The 13,813-nt window shown below is 47.0% G+C and overlaps 1 protein-coding gene across 1 annotated transcript in view; it reads right to left on the bottom strand.

The window, feature by feature from the left end:
* The window catches only part of INSC (INSC spindle orientation adaptor protein), a 159,355-nt gene that overhangs the window by 105,408 nt on the left and 40,134 nt on the right, over positions 1–13,813 (bottom strand). The gene's annotated exons all lie outside the window — the stretch shown is intronic.

Genomic DNA, 13,813 nt, shown 5'->3' with positions numbered 1-13,813 from the left:
TTCACAAAGAGTGGCCAAAGACTGACATGATTAGAAAGGGGATAGAGAGGATAGAAGAATGTCTGATCATCAGTTCTAGAGACAGAGAGCTGAAGCAGACTGACCTAAGAGCTTCTAAGGGGCAGGGAATGAACTAGTCATTCACTCACTGACTCGTTTACTCCATGAACACTGCAGTGGACAGCTGTCGTTCTTGTCCTTCTAGCATCCTTCCTCCTCCTTCTGTCAATAGCAGATGCAAGTTACATTGCTCTCTCTTGGTGTGGTGGCCTGGGCTTCAGCTGTTCCCTCCTCCCAAAAACAGGGGTTGCAAGGCTGCTAAATCACGGAGCCTGGGAACCAGCACTTGGCACAGAGGAAGCCTGCGGTGCTGAGCAGGGAAGAGCTCCGGACCCCTTGGGTGGGACCCGCTCCTACCCCCTTCCTCAGGCCTGGAATGGAAAGGGCCATGGAAAAGCCATGAAAGGGGCAAAAGGGAACCAGTGCCACCAAATTGCCCCTGGCCTGGGTCCTTCCCGGGAGGCCTGATTAGATACCGGACTCACCATTTTGTCACCCCCACCACCCCCAGCTCGCACAGAGGCATACTCCATTCTTGTCCTTTAAGATCTTTAAGAACTAGAAAGAAAGTGGAATTTCAGAAGCTGTGTTAATTAAAATCCTAGTTGATTTATCACTTGGCCGGTAAGAGAAATGGAATGACAAAACTATTGATTTCTCTAGTATCTGTGTTATTTGGTCCTGTGCGTGTCTGTGTTTGTGGATATGAACTCATTTAGGTGTCTGTCTATATTAGCTGTCTGCGGTGTCTAGAAGCCTGGCTTGGAGCTTGTCTATCTCTTCTACCTGCGCAAATTGTCAGGCGATTGTGTGTGCTTATGAGCCCTGCATCAGATAAACTCGATGACTCACAACAGCTGGGGTGGGCCTTGAGCGTGGGCTGCATTTAATGACTCAATCCCAAAGTAAAAAGTATAGAAAGAGGATGGAGAAAGAAGTAACTTTGCAGTGGAGGAACCCGACATAACCCCGTCCTACTCAAATGATCGAGAGGATCCTGACTGATTATCAGCCGTGTTGACAATGAGTACCTCTGATGGGATGTGATGAGAAGGGCTTTCTTCTCCCAAACACATAACCTTAGTCTCATCATGCGAAAGGCCTCAGGGAGCGGCTGAGGCACATTCTACAAAATACCTAATCAGTACTCCTCAAAACCGCCAGCGTCATCACAAGAAGGTAACACTGAGAAATTGTCAGAGGCCAAGGGAGACAAAGGAGACTTGATGACTAACTGTAACAGGATCTCCTGGATGGAGTCCTGAAACAGAAAAGAACTTTCACGGAAAACTGGTGAAAGCCCAATAAAGTCTGGAGTTTAGTTAATAGTAACAGACCAGTAATGGTTCCTCAGTTGTAGCAAATGTACCATGCTCACGGGAGATGCTAACAATCAAGGTAACTGGGTGTGGGGGGGGCATAGAGGAACAGTGTGTACTTTCTTCGCAACTTTCTGTAAATCTAAAACTATTTTAAAATTTGAAAGTTTCTTTAAAGAAATGAGGTTCTGGGGAGAAAGGTGGAATCCAGCTGACAGGCCTGAGGGTTCCTTACTCCATCCCCCCAGGAAGAACTGCATTTCCACTGCTTCTTTCCCAAACAGGAGCCCAGGCTGAAACTGGCTGTCTCTCTGGCTTTGTGTCATGAACCTCATGGGAGGAAGACCTGGAGAAGGTACCATGCTCCACTGGGCTGTCCACTGAAGCAATCCATCCAAGCTCCAGTGGACAGGTAGGAGGAACCTAGCTAAGAAGCCAGGAGTGGAGGCTTCCTCAAAGAACCTGGAAGTGGAAGGAAAGGGGGTCCCCGGTTGGGCTAGGGGATGAAAGTTGTTCTCTCAGGGAAAAGGAACATGGAAAGCCTAGTTGGCTTTGTCTTCCAGTTGGCCCCATGATCTTCCCTGGAGCCCATCAACGGCTGATCCCAGGAAGGCCTCCTGGATCTGCACCACGGAGGCTCCCTTGGGCAGCCAGGCCCTCAGTTGCCTCCTGATGGTCCTGCTCCCTCCTTAGTTGCCTGAACAGGCTTTGAACCAGAGATCCCTGGGGATGGAGCGGACTACCGCGTAAGGGCCCTGAGCATACGGAAAGCTTCCACAGGCCCAGGCCAACAAGGCTTACACGTGAGCATGTGGGGGCATTAAGAGCTGGCTCTGCCACTTATAATCTGTGTGGCCGAAGGCAGTCTACTGCTGCTTTTTTTCCTTTTTCTGAAATTTTTATTGAAATAACATATGCACATAAAGGTGAACAAATTATAATATCAAGCTAGAGTTTGATGAATTTTCAGAAGGTCGACACACTCATGCACACAGGAACCAGATAAGAAACATTACCAGCATCCCGCTGTCTCCCTCGCACCCCCTTCTGGTCACTCCCCGACCAGGATAACCAGTATCCTTACCTTCTTAACAACATATGTTAGTCTCTTCAGTAAATTTCTCTTTTTTTTTTTTTTAAAGATTTTTATTTATTTATTCGACAGAGATAGAGACAGCCAGCGAGAGAGGGAACACAAGCAGGCGGAGTGGGAGAGGAAGAAGCAGGCTCATTGCAGAAGAGCGTGATGTGGGGCTCGATCCCATAACGCCGGGATCGCACCCTGAGCCGAAGGCAGATGCCCAACCACTGTGCCACCCAGGCGCCCCTCTTCACTAAGTTTCTTAACCTTTCTGAGCCTCAATTTCTTTATCCGTACAATAAAGGTAATAACAGAACCTTCCTAACCAGGTAGATGAAAGATTTACAGTAAATGGTGAATGTGAAGGACTTGGGACATTGCATGGCATAAAGACATGCTCAAAAATATTAGTGCTTGTTGCTGCCCTTGCCCCATGGAACACTTCAGCACCTATAGTAATTACTATCATAATAGCCAGAAGTTTTTGAGCACATGCCACATGTTGAGCCCTGTGCTAAATGCTTTACATGAGTTTTTTTTATTTACTCCTCAAGACAAGTGTCTGAGTTAGCAGTATTATTATCCCCATTTTACAGATGAGGAAACCAGGATAAGAGAGGTAAAATCACCCAGGTAGAAAGTAGTAGCACTGACATTGCAACTTTGATGTCTCTCACTCCAGAGTCTACTCTTAACCTCTTTGCTTTACTGCTTCCCACTCTAACATCCCTTCAAAAAAAAAAAAGACATTGAGGAGCAGAGAGCAAAATGAGACAGCCTTAACACGGGTAGACAGGAAGGAGCAAAGAATTCTGCGGCTGCTTATGAGAACAGGAGGAAGAACGGAAGCTGTGAGCCACTGGCGCTGCCTACCGCTCTGAGGTACAGGGAGGACCAAGATCCCAGGCCCCAGAGATGCAATCGTTGCTTTCAGGCCAAACCCACTCTTGGCTGCCTGGTGGCAGGAGCCGCCTTCCAGGGTGACAGCCACAGAGGCGAGGACAGACAGGGGTGCCTTCGGGAAAAGTAGAATCTGGTTTTCTTTAAGAATGAGCTTAAAATAACTTCTATTTCTAGAGATTGTTTAAACAGATACCTCCTCTTTCTCCCCCAAGGAGCAAACAAACATACTAAGAAGAATAAACAGAGCAGATTAGTAAGCCCATACATCCCTACCTCCTCTTAACCCCATTCAGTGACTAGGCCTCAGGCCCCATCAAGCTGGTGCAACCCCCTTAGGTCCAAGGCCAACTCCAATAGGGCTGGGAGGACATCAAGAGGTTCTGACCCACCAGCAGGTGGAGGGGTAATGGGTTGGCTGCTCAAGGCATGTATACCCCCCCCCCCCCGCCACCGAATCTGATTTTACCCAGTATGCTTTGCACCCAAGCTGCCCAAATTACAACTAAACCATTGAGATTATAATATAATTGTGTTTTAATTTAAAAAAAATGGAGAATTGGATGAAAAGCAGTTCTGAAAGCAGAGGAAAAGGGGAAGTGGACAAAAAAACACCAGTAGTAATAATTAATATTTATTGGACCCTTATAGTACCCCAAGCGTTGTATAATTATCATGCATTATTTTATTATCCTGATTAAGTGCACACTTTCCTTGTCTCCATTTTACAGATGAAAATACAGAGGTACAGAAGACTTATATGACTTAAGAGAGCCAGAACTCCCTGCAGGCAACCTGATTCCAAAGACTATCTACCTACTGACCACACTCTACAGTTTCTCCACCTGTCTCTCTCTTCCACCAACTTTGAGATATCCTCAAAGGCAGGCACTGACCTCCCTCAGCATCACCAGCACTCAGCACAAGGCCTGACACATGGTAGGGATCAGTAAATATTTAAGCGATCAAGTAAATCAGAAATTGCCTGGGAAACATGGATTGTAAGCCTTGCCACACCAGCTGGAAATACTTTCTGGGCTTGTAGGGGTGTTACAAGACGAGCATGAGTGCTCTGGCCTGATGCATAGGAAGCCCCTGAACTCAGCAATCCCCTGTTCTGAACTACATTTCAGGAGACGTGGATTCTATCTTTGGCTGGTGTGTCAGACAAAGTCTAGGTGAGTTCCCTGCAAAGTGGTACAAGTTTAAGAGTTGGGTAAGTAACTACATTCTACAAAAGACACCATAATAAAAACTTCTGTATTAAATAGAAATACGTGAGCAGGTGTCAGGAAAACCAGAGAAACCCTTTGTACAAGTCATTTTACAAACATTCCTATGTTCCACTAAGCAGCTCTCTGGTTGCATAAAGCTTGGCCCCCTAGCAACCACTGCCCCAATTCTCAGAACTTCCAGGCAAATGTTAAGGTGTGGATATAGATACTCAAGCCCTGGCGGGGAGTGGCTAAAGGGAGATCTTAGCTCCCACGGGAAGTGCCTGTCCCCATAGGACACCAGTAACAAACACAAGATACCCTCCCCCAGTTCAATAAGGCTTAAAACATTAAGCAGTGCCTGTCAGACCATCCCTGCTTGACCTGATTCATTGAAGCACTACTGATGTTGACTGAGCATGTGCCAGGCTTTGTGCTGGTCCCTGACCTGAGGACACTCACATCACCTAAGAGGAGAGACAGATATAAGTAAATGTAACCCAACAGCATTCTCATCCCAGCACCATGTGCCACACATCTCAAGCATTTCCTGGAGTCCCCAGAGTTCATCTTATATACATTGATCCTTGAACAACCCAGGTTTGGACTGCACGGGTCCACTTATATGTGGATTTTTTATAGTGCAGTACTGTAAACATATTTTCTCTTCTTTATGATTTTCTTAGGAATGCTTTCTTTTCTCTAGTTTACTTTATTGTAAGAATACACTATAGGCTATATGTAACATACAAATGATGTGTTAGTTGACTTTATGGTATAAGTAAGGCTTCTGGTCGATAGTAAGCTATTAGTAGTTAAGTTTTGGAGGAGTCAAAGGTGACATGTGGATTTTCAACCGTGTGGCAGGTGGGTGCCCCTAACCCATTTTGTTCAAAGGTCAACTATTGATTCCCCCCCAAATCCATCATCTTTTCTTCCTTTAGCTCCCCTACACTAGGGTTTACCGTGGCTGTCAGGTCCTGCCAGGCCCACCCAGCACAGCTACCTTTTCTTCCGGGGGCTGTCATGCTGTCTGACTCCACTAAATATCTCAAGCTGCTCACAGTCACCACCTCTTCTCTTACTGCTGTGTCTTCCAGGCACCATCGTGCCACCATCAGAGCCAGGCATGCCACTGGGTCTTCCAGATATCATGTGGCTTCTGTGGGGTATCATTGTTCCCATCAGAGTGTGAACTCGGGGGCTGGATTGCCTGGATTAAATCCCCCATCTGCCACTTGCTACCTGCATAACTTTGGGCAAGTTACTTAATCTCTCTGTGCTTCAGTTTCCTCATTGGTAGAAATGACAATAATACCCAGCCCCTAGGCTTTTCGTGATTATTAGGTGAAGTGAGTATATACATACATATGCATATATGCAAATATGTATATATACTTGCTTAGAAAAATGCCTGACAGGAAGTATTATACATGTTAGCTCTTATTAGAGAAATTTCAGCTAAAGGGGCTGTATCATCAGAATTTAATTACTTCAAAGTAGAGAAATAAGGAAAATTCTGGGAAGATGGCTGTCATGACAGCAGTTTTTAAATCTCTCTAAATCCCCACATGAAACACTGACAGAACAACAAAGATAACAAAACCAAAACCCTGTGGATAAAATTTACAACAAAACTCGATGATAAAATCGCCCCACAAACCTCAAAATACAAGCAGGTGGGGATCAACCACTCACAGCTATAAGATCTGCTCGGCATCATCTGTCTGAGAGGAAGGAGGAACGAATGGGGTGGTGTCTGATGAATATGAGAGAGGAGAACCCCCCTGTAGTCACTGGGTATTTATTGGAAAGTACAGCATGACCATTCTAGAATAGTTGCTGAAACTAGAAGGGGATTTTCCTCTCCAATAACAGGTGACTGCAAGGCACCTGCCAAGGATTCTCAAAGCAGACCCAGCAGGAATCTCTTCTCTAACAAAGTGCCACACGGAGAAGAAACTTCTGGGAGCAAAATCAGAATTGAGCAGGACCGGGATCTCAGAGGCAAAGGTGAGAGATCCATGGAAGGGGTGGAAGCAAAGTTGGAGCTCTCAGACAGCAGATCACGCAACTTTGAAACTTACACAAAAACAACGATGGAGCTGTATCAAATTAGAACAGCTTTCCTGGGCCCCGCCTCCGTCTAAAAGTTCATGAAAACTAATTTCACGTAAAAAGAAGCAACACAAAAATTACTGAAGTCTCATCCCATGCATAATCATTTTAAAAAGAGAATAAATAACAAAATAATATCCCTATAATGAGAGAATACCAGGAAAATGGTCTCACAAAATGGAAGGCAACGCAATGTACTAGTTCAAAATGAACTTAAAATTTTAAAAAATGATGTAAGATGTGAAAGAGAAGCACAAAACCTCAGAAAGGAGATATCTGAAGTAAGAAAAGTAGTAGACATAAACAGGAAATGTCATCTTTGAAGCAAGATTAAATAAGAAGAAAATGTGGGATAATGCCTTAATAAAATCAAACACAAAAAAGCAAAACATGTTTTAAATTTTTAAAAAACGAAGAAAGAGATAAAAACAGATTTGCCAGAAAGTGACAAAGATTAAGGATGGGCAAAAAAGATCGAACATACATACAGTAAGAGTTCCTGAGAGGGGTGCCTGCGTGGCTCAGTCAGTTGGGCATCCAACTCCTGATTTCAGCTCAGGTCTTGATCTCAGGGTCATGAGTTCAAGCCCTTCCTTGGGCTCCATGCTGGGTGTGGAGCCTACTTAAAAAGAGAGAGAGAGAGAGAGAGAGAGAGAGAGTGTGTATGTGTGTGTGTGTGTGTGTGTGTTCGTGTTCCCTAGGGAGGAATCCAAAACACAGCAATAAAATGCATGTGAAAAGCTATGAGCTGGGAAAATGTTCCTCGAAAAAAAATATTGTTCCAATTACATATTGAAAGGGCATATTCTGTCCATGAAAACAAACATACAAGACATTGTCTAGTAAGAGTACTGGACTTTTAAAAAGGAAGAAAGGAAATATTTTGTGCATTTAGAAATAAGTGCATGTTACTTGTAAGGGACAAAAAATTATGCTATCATCAGTTTTTTTTGTGACAGTAACACTTGATACTAGAAAAAAAGTAGAGTGACTTATTTAAATATGCAGAGAAATAAAATGTGAGCCAAAGACTATATTCAGCCAAAATGACTTTCGAGTATGAGTTGAGCAGGAAGAGACACCAGAGCTGGGATGTTGGAGGACAATCATTCGAGATGGTCCTTGATCTTGGATACTGGACACTGATTCACACAGATGATGAATGAAAAGGGACAAAGATGAGCCCGATTTTTCACTTGAGCGCAGGACAGACAGGAGAAACAAGTTCAGAAGAGTTCAGTCTGAGGCATGTTGAGTCCAGTGGGCCCATCTCTTGCTTGGAGTCCAGCCCCTCTCTCTTCGGACTGTCCTCACGCAGCACTTCATTCCAGAAACGTCCAGGCACTCCCAGCATCCACGCGGGGTGTGCGGCCCACACACTCACACAAATCCCACCCGGAATGTTCATTCAGTCCTTAGTGCCTACTACGTGCGGGAACTGTTCTAGCTGCTTGGGATACACTGGTAAGCAAAACAAACAAACGTCCCTGCCTCTCCCCCTAGAACAGGGGGCAATAAATATAATAATAATAAATATAACGAATGAAAAAGGATAGAATATGTTAAAAGCAGATCATTTCTCTCTTAGTTAGAATAAGTGTGGATGAAATTGTTCCTATGGGAGGTAGGGAGGTAGGGAGGTAACCACCATTTTAAATGAATGGTCAGGCTCGCTGAGAAAGTGAGGCCTGGGCAAAACCTTCTGGACGGTGGGAGGATCGACCGCGTTGAGGTATGGGTACTGAGGTAGAGGAAGCAGACTGTGCAAACGCCCTCCTTGGGAGTATGCCTGATTTGTTTGAGAAAGGGTATGGAGATCAATGTGGCTGGAGCAAGGGAATGATGAGAAGGATGGGAGCTCAGATCTAGCTAGATCACGTGGGGCCTTGGGAGCCATGGTGAGCACTCCAGGTTTCCCCTGCATAATAAAGAGGAGCATTCCTCCAGAGCATCCAAGGAATCTTGTCACCAGATGTCAGCTGGGTCGCCTAGCCCCTAAGCCTCTCTACAACCCCAACTGGAAGCCTCTCTCACTAAGGGCTTTGTAAAAACAACACATAGATTTATTTAGAGTGACTTAACCTTGCTATTCAGTGAATTGTAAACTGTTTACTAAACAGTTAATTTAAGCACAATTATTTATGCAACAAGCTATAAATAATTTACAGTGTGGTTACGGTATTAACTTCTAACCCCTCCTCACTAAGGCCCTGGTGAGGCCCCAGGCACTTGGGGCTAGAGGAAATGTTGCTTCTCTAATCTTGTTCAAACCTTCCAATGTCTTCATTGCCCTGCTTCTGATCCACCCAGAATCCCATGCTGAGCTGCACTGGCACGGGCCTTTCTGTGCACCAGGGCTTTGCAACTCTCCATCCCTAACTGCTCTGAGTTCACACTGCCAGTGGAGGGCCTTCATGGCATGTGGTATTGGGCAGCTTGCAGAAGTCCTGTTCCTAACTTGCAACTGACCCATGTGGGCAATGCCAGAACCAGGAAGGAGGTTTTCTCTCCTACAGTGGACTCTGCAAAATGCCTCTTGTCCCCACCCATTATGCTGGGGTTGGTCTCTTTCCCTGTGTGATCTCTGTGTTCTCTGCCACCTCTGGGGAGGACCCTCTGCCCCATCCTGTAGCACTGGAAAGGGTTTTCAGATTGTTTTCCAGAAATCCCCACTTCCACTATTTACCCTACCCACTTTGATATATGTGTACCATAGCATTCTCTGTTCATTAAACTATCTGGTATACCACGGTAAGAGAGAGTTAATGCACATTTCAGATATTTCCAGGAGTATGGCTTAGGGGAAATGGGGCCCACCAATATACCCCAAAGCTAACAATTAGGAGCAATTTGCAAAGGGGGTGTGGGTAACGCCACTATAGTCACTTGGCCCCCTCCATTTCTCCAGGTTGTGGCCTTCCATCAATCTATAGGAGGGTTTGAAGGCAGGGAAGAGATCTGATCACTCTAAAAAATCAATTTAAAAAAACCTAGCATAGTTCCAAGCATGCTATAAAGAAAATGTTGAGTACCTTGCATGAGCCAAGCACATATCAAGTGCTTGCACAGACAATCTCTGTCTTGAATTCACAGAAACACTATTTAGTACCCCTGTTTTACAGAGGGGGGAAAACTGAGGCTCAGAGAGGTCAATGGCAGAGCCTAGATGTCCCTCCAGGTCTGCTAACTCCAAAGCCTGTGTCCTCACCAGACCCCAATCTTTCTGTCTGTCCAGGACCCCAGTGGAGTGCGTTGTTGTTTCAGAAAGCCAAGGAACATGAATTTGGCCCCAGGTAACTGTTTCCAATCCAATAAGCCAATATGTTCATTTGACAGCTGCCCACTCTCTGATGACTCAGAGCCCATCTTGTTAACTCTGTCAAACTCAGGCATTTTAGATGTGCCCCAGGGAGAAGGGGGTGCTAATTAACATTCCCTGGCCTTTCGTTAAGTAAGGAATGACTCATTTTTAACCTCTTAAAAGGCTCCATGTGTGTCTCGGCATTGCCAGCGTACGTAGGAGAGCCGGGATGACGGTATTGACAGCAAAAACACCTGATGACACACCGTCCCCTGGGGCCGCCTCCCACCTCCGCCTCTTCATAGCTGCGAGCCTGAGCACATGACACTTGCCTCCCTGGAGTCGTGGTCCCAACCTGCCTTCCGCCTCATTCCCAACCTCTGTTCCAGTCACTCAGAGTTCTTTCAGTGCCTCTGTCGTGACTTCCAGCCCACTCAGCCTTTTGCACAGGCTGGCCCCTCCCTCCCCATCTCCTCTTCACCTTGCCGATGCCCATACACCCCTGAAATCATGCCTAATCGTCTCTGCTGAAGTATGTTGCTCCAACTCCAAGGGGAGCTTATGTCCCACGTGTCCCGCATGTCTATAGCACCCTGTCTTTCCCCCATTATGACACCAGCGTTGACTGTTTCACCACTGGATTCACATCTGCTTTATCCACTGGACTCTAAGGGCAGAGCTTGTGTCTGTTATGAGCTCCCGACATGGCACCCTAGCACTGGACCTGGTACACTGAGGATGCTCGGTGTATACTTATGGAACTGAACTAGGAATCAAATGGGTATAACAATAACCAGGGGCGCCTGGGTGGCACAGCGGTTAAGCATCTGCCTTCGGCTCGGGGCGTGATCCTGGCGTTATGGGATCAAGCCCCACCTCAGGCTCCTCCGCTATGAGCCTGCTTCCTTCTTCTCCCACTCCCCCTGCTTGTGTTCCCTCTCTCACTGGCTGTCTCTATCTCTGTCAAATAAATAAATAAAATCTTAAAAAAAAAAAAACAACAATAACCAGTACCGTGGTGTGGCCTCACTGGCTTGGGGTGAGGGGCAAAATAAAACCCCGAATCATTATTGCCAACCTTTATGGAGGCTAGGTTTCATGCCACCTCTCATGTGGATGGCTTCATGGGTATTATCTTATTTGTCTCTCATAACGACCCTGCGAGGAGGGCATTCTTAGTGTCTTATGTTTACAGTTAAAGAAACTGAAGCTTGGAGAGGGAAAATGAACTATCTGACATCCTCCAGCTGATAAGGGGCAGAGTTTGACTCTGAACCTGGCCCATCCCACTCCAGACCCCGCATGCTTAAGTGCCACTCCAGGCTTTAGGAAAGGCCATGCCCTGTCCAAATGGCATGTTTAGCACTGTCAGTTAAAAATTATAAATGCATTCACATACACACACACAAGTTCACTGTTAGCCTGCCCTCAACCTTCACAGCTCTCCCACAGGACCTGACGTGTAGACTGAAAAGGGTTCAGCTTTGTCTTTCCCATTCTGTTCTCCTTCCTTTAAGGAGAGTCTTTTCATTTGCCAAAGTGGAACATTTAGGAGAATTCACAGATCGAAGGTGTCAGTTGCATCCTGGTACCTCTGCATAGTTCTAGAAAGTGCAGTTGACAGTAGATAAATCACCACTAGGGGGTTTTCTAAGAGCTGGTCTACACTATGGGCAAGACTCCATAGACTCAGCTTCCAGTCCCCACCTCTAGGACCCCTTTCCTCCACTACACGCTCGCTCCGCCCCCAAGCCTCAGGCTCTGACTAAGGTCTCTATCCCCAGTTGTGGGCAGACTCTAAGGACTAAAGGTCCTTCACCTTGGGGCTCCATGTGAGGGGCTGCCCTCCAAAAGGGCCCCTACGGGCAGAGGCCAGAAGTTGCCTGTCCCATCAAGTCACACAGCCAATGTATGCTGGGGCCACGCCTGGAGCCCCGATGTCCCAGTGCTTTCTGTGTACCTGCTCACCAGCCTGTCCTAGGAGCTCAGGACAAAACTAACCAGGAGAAGATTCCAGCACTCGCAGAGCTCAGCTAAGACCCCCAAAAGGCAAGAAAGCACCAGGAATCCACTCTAGTGGTAATTCCAATAGCAGCTAACATGCAATGAGCCGGGCAGTGTTGTAAGCCCTCTCTATGTATTATCTCTTTCAATCTACCCCCCGCCCCCGCAATCTGAAAGAGAAACTATTACTGCCCCCATTTACAGATGAGGAGACTTCTGTCAGAAGAGGTCACATAGTGAGCTAAGTGGTAGAGCCATTACTCAGACCCAGTCTGCATCTCTGCTCTTATCAACTAAACACCACCCGGCCATCACGAACCATCAAGAAGCAGTGAGCAGGATGGCCAAGGACCACAGGAGACAGAGGGCCTTACTTGGCCTGGGAATATGTACACAAAGGAAATGACATTTGCCCTGGTTCTTAGAGAAAGAGGAGCTGGCCAGGATGACAAGGGCAAAAAGACCTCTGCACAAACGTGTAAAAGCCTAGAGGCATAAAAATAGAAATATGCCAAGGAGTTTCACTGGACTCAAGCATGGGGGGGCCTCTGTGCAAGAGGCCGAGAAGGGCCTAAAGGGAAAGATAGAGGCAAAGTGATCAAAGACCCTGACTTGATTAGGAATTTGGACTTAATCTTAAAGACAATCTGGAGCCACTGAAAACACTGTAGAGCAGGGCAGTGACGTCATTGTGCAGAGTTAGTAGAAACTGGACCAGAGTGAGGTTAACTACAAGACAGGAGGCTGACCTACCAGGAGCTTGGTGGGCATAAAGCAAAGAGAGGATGGAAGCCTGAACTTGGCAATGAGACAGGAGAGGAAGTGGCTGGTCTGGGAGGGAGAGGAGAGGATGTGAGGGTGAAGGAAGGAAAGGAGCAAGGCTGGCTCCTGGGTGTCTGGTCTGGGTGAGATAGAAAACCCATGCAGGGAAGAACTAGTTCTCATTTTGCTTGGTTCTAGGGCACGGCATGATGACAAGTGTGGTACACAAGGCCACAGTAGATGGGGGGGGCAGGCCCTACAGAGAGGTCCATCAAGGATGCCCCAAGCTTTCCCAGGGAGGAGACTAGGCCTGGTGAACCCAGCGTGGCCCTGCCACAAGTCGGTCCACTCCCAGCCTCGGCCACCGTGCCGCCACATAATGAGCTGCTCTTCTCAATTTTGGAGTCTAGGGACTGCAGCTCATTAAGGTTTGGACTGCGTTACTACTGAGCATCCCATAATTGCATAGCTTGCCTGACTCTCTGTCATTAGCTCTCGGCTCTCTGGGCTCCACCTCTCCTATTGGATTTGCTGACTGACCCCAACATAGAAAGTCTGGCTACACAGGGCAGCTCTCGCTGTGTGGTGGAGACTGCCTGCTGGCCCTGAACCCCGCAGCTCCCAGTGGTTCAACCATCCTCAGCCGTAAACTTCGAGCTGCCATTTCCCTACGCATGAAATCTTTCCTTTCCAAGTCCAAACGACTGATCTGATTACTCACACAGAGGAAGGGAATTGAAGCTTGAGGTCAAAGCAGATGGGCTGGCAACAAGTCACATTCCCTTCATGGTGGAAAACCACCACAGTCAGGACACCGTAGGGTCTCTGGCCAAGGAGCCTGAGGGGCCAGGGGCCAGGGGCCAGGACTGGGGTTGGATTTTCTCAGTCTCCATCACGAGCTGGAATCTGAGCCTGATGCTGTCAAGATTGCCCCCATGCCTGGGGAGCAGCGAGGGCAAGGCAGACAGTGAATGGGACTCCCAGGAGCCCGCCCAATTCTCACCAGAGCCCCAGAGAGAAGCGGATGCCTGCTCCCTGAGTAACCCCCTTGTTC

Source organism: Ailuropoda melanoleuca, chromosome 16 (assembly GCF_002007445.2).
Source record: "Ailuropoda melanoleuca isolate Jingjing chromosome 16, ASM200744v2, whole genome shotgun sequence".
NCBI lineage: Eukaryota > Metazoa > Chordata > Mammalia > Carnivora > Ursidae > Ailuropoda > Ailuropoda melanoleuca.
This window is presented reverse-complemented; position numbering and strand designations above follow the sequence as displayed.